This window comes from Gekko japonicus, unplaced genomic scaffold (genome assembly GCF_001447785.1).
Source record: "Gekko japonicus isolate JY-2015 unplaced genomic scaffold, Gekko_japonicus_V1.1 scaffold1085, whole genome shotgun sequence".
Taxonomy (NCBI): Eukaryota; Metazoa; Chordata; class Lepidosauria; order Squamata; family Gekkonidae; genus Gekko; species Gekko japonicus.
Window position 1 is genome coordinate 297,507 of NW_015159746.1, and position 3,837 is coordinate 301,343.

Consider the following 3,837-nt stretch of genomic DNA (forward strand, 5'->3'; position numbering starts at 1 on the left):
CCCCCCCCTTTCCCTCTCTCTCTCTACCTCCTCTTCTCCCTTCTACCCGCCCTTCCTTCCTATCTAGGGCTCATTGCCTACCGCCACAATGGGCTTTGCTTACTAGTGTGTGTATACATATATATATATACATACATACACACACACACACACTGACAGATCCCCTCCCCCCTTCAGCTATGGTACTTATGATGCAGAAGACACTTCTCCCTCTGAGGTGGAGGACATCTCTATGGGTTACTCCATTGTTCCAATAGGGAGGTGCGAAGCACTTTTTTCTCCTTTCTGCTGGTGCCTTTGGAATAGCTCTCCCCTCAGTTCTGTTCCTCTGTAGGAAATAGCAGTACTAGAGTACGCTCAGCCTTCTCAACTGTTTTTCCCAACCAAACTATCCTTTCCTTTAGATTTGTCTCCATCATTTTCTCTGATCTTTACTTTTCTGTTGCCGGTTTTTGCTTCAATTGGATACTTCCATTGGATACTCACCCTGAAGGGTTCTTCTCCCTCTGAGGTGGAGGCCATCTTTTGGGTGATTCCCATCCATCATCAGGGAGGCAGGACTAAGATCAACTTCCTGTTTCCTTTGGTGGGAGTCACCCCTGGCTCAGTTCTTTTCCTGCCTCAGTAGGGAGAGCAGCTAGGTGTTCGCTCTTGCTTAATACCCATCTTGCGCTTCAGCTTAAATCTTATTCTTCTTCCTCTTACTCTTGTATATTTCCCTCTATTTAAAAACAAACCTCTCTTACTTCACTTACTCCGTCTCCAAACGGCCCCTCAGGGCCTGCACTACTCCAACACCTCAGCATAATCCGCAAAGGCTTCAGACCAGGAGCAAACTCTGCCTCCTTGGTAAGGGGATGAATGCCGACGGGCTCTCCGATGATTGCCATGACCGCACTGTCAGAAAACGGGCTGCGTTAGAGCCTCGGTTGTGCGCTAAGGCATGGAAAGACCGTGAGACTTCAAAGCGCTCCAAAACAACTTTGTGCGCTCAAACGGAGCCTGTTCGGCCAGCGGCAGCCATTTTGGATGAAACTCGCCAGTTTTAATAAAGAAGGGAACGGCCTTTGGTGCCCTAACCTGCAAACGGAGCCCCTCGAGATCGCTGGTCAGAGCGGGGATGAGCAGATAAGGCATATTCAAGCCTGCTTTGCTCAAGAGCCTGATGCCAAGGACAGTCAGCAGACTGGTAATGTTGATGACGATCCCCCCCCTCCCCTACAGCGATGGCTTTCTTTTGTCGGGTGATGAGGAAATGGCCCACTTTTGCAGGGGGGAGGGCACAATCCCCGCTGCTCCAGGTCGCCTTCCTCCTCCCCATCACCTTCAGCCAAATGGAGAAAGGTGGGGGGCTGGCCAACTAAGGCTGCGCAGAAAAAGTTTCCAGGGGAATATTTCATACCTGATGCTCTCGTGGAGGGGGATGGTGATGCAGCGAGAAGGAAGAGGAAGAGTTTTCCTCAAATCCAGAGGATGAAGGGGAGGCTGTACCTAAAGGGCATGCTCCTAAGAAAAATTTTAAACCCAAGGACTTTCCTTATTTGTTGGGTAAGACCTTGTCTGCTTTAGAGCCAAAACTCTATGAGAGCTGGGCAAAAATCTGCCAAACAGCAGAAACCTTATGACGGCTCAGAGATCACTGATGAAATGTTTTCTCCTGAGGATTATACTGAAGCAGCCTTCCCATTTCCAGATTTTTATGTGAGGAAAGTTAAGGCAGAATGGGAAAAACCCTTGTCAAGCAGTCCAATCCCGGGGGTCATTAAAAAGCGGTATCCTTTAATGCCTTCTGCCTGAGAACTTTTGTAGGTTCCTGTCGTTGATGCTCCTGTAGCTGTGTTACAATAATCTGGCCTACTGTCGGAAGACTGGTATGGTTCACTGAAAAACAATCTAGATAAGAGAGCTGAATTTGCCCTAAAGAAATCTCACGAAGCCAATGCTATGGCTCTTAGGGCTTCCTGGACAGCATCCACAGTCTCGAGAGCTAATATCGTGTGGATGCGGAGATTAATCCAGATGCTTCCTGATAATAATCCAAGGTTGCTAGAAGGAGCCAACAGAGTACTCAAGGCCACATTAGACTCTATGGTCCTCACATCCAGCGCAGTGGCCTCAGCAGTTGTGGCCAGACGCGTAGTATGGTTGAGAGCCTGGCCAGCGGATTATCAGTCAAAAGCTATTGTTTCATCTTCCCCCTTCCAAGGGGACAAATTGTTTGGTGAATCCTTAGACAAGGTACTTGTTGAGACTTGCAATAAGAAAAAGGCCCTTCCAAAGTCAGTACGCCCTGGGGATAGAAGGGTGTCTGGTCCTTCCTCTTCCTTTCGCCCCTACAATTCCTTCCCCAGATTCCGGCAGGAGAACAGAAGACCCCCCTGGGGGGACAACAAGCAGCCCTTTCGACGTGGAGGCTTCAATGCCAACAGGTTCTCCAGGCGGACGGGAAACAGGCAAGATAGGGGAGGGGAAACCAAACACCCAAAGGCATGACTACCCACCACCTCCTGTGGGGGGGGGGGAGATGCCTTCTCCTGTACCGACAGAAGTGGCTCACCTCCAGTCCAGATGTCTGGACCAAAGACATAATTACAGAGGGCTACAAAATAGACTTTCTATTCTTTCTGCCTCAATGTTTTGTTTTCTCCCCGACTCACAGAAACCCAGTGAAGAGTGCCAGGACCAGGTCTGCTATAGATCATCTACTGAGCATCCAGGTGATAGAAAGTGTTCTATTAGCCGAACACCAGACTGGAGTTTACTCCATCTTTTTTACAGTCCCCAAGAATGGGGACTGGAGAGCTATCCTGGATCTAAAACACCTAAACAGGTACGTGGACACCAAGCACTTTCGCATGGAATCCCTGAGGTTCATAGCAGAATCCCTCCTTCCTGGGGAATTCCTCTGTTCCATCGATTTGACGGAAGCATATCTACACGTCCCAATCTTCCCTCAATACAGGAGATTCTTACGATTCTGTGTGGGAGAGGAACACCTACAGTTCAGTCCATTCAGGAGAGCAAGTGGTCACTTCACAGGGACCTCTTCCTGATGATCCAATCCAGGTTCGGGACTCCTCATGTAGACCTGTTTGCGTCCACAAGCAACAACCAACTGGACAGGTTCTATACCAGGTTCTATCATCCTTCAGTAGAACAGATGGATGCTCTTCTGTCTCCCTGGCCTGTGGAGCTGCTATACGCATTTCCCCCTCTGCCTGTGCTCCCCAGACTTCTCCGAAGAATACAAGCACGGGAGGCAGAGGTCATCGTGGTGGCATCATATTGGCCAGGTCAGCTGTGGTTCACCTTTCTTCAGAAGATGGCGGTGGCTCCTCCATTCGTCCTTCCAGTTTCAGGAGACATGCTTCTACAGGGACCAATCCGTCACCCCAATCCAGGTTGGTTTTGCTTGACCGCATGGAAGTTGAGAGGGTCAAGCTCCTATAATTAGGCTATACTGAATCGGTTGTACAGACAATGATGGCTTCAAGAAAATCTTCCACGGCTAGAATTTACAACGTGATGTGGAAAGCCTTTGTCCGATGGTACAGAAGAAAGAAAGTCATTCCACTTCACCCCAAACTGCGATCCATTTTGGAATTTCTCCAAGATGGGAGGTCCAGTGGTCTTAAGGCCTCCACTCTTAGGCGACAGGTAGCAGCGCTAGCCTCAGTCCTACCAAGGCATGGAGGCATGCCTATATCTCAGCACCCTCGCATCCAACGTTTCCTAAAGGGAGTTTCGTTCATGGATCCCCCACCAAGACACAGGTTTCCCACATGGAGGCTTAACACAGTCCTCTGTGCATTAACTAAAGGACCATGTGAACCTCTG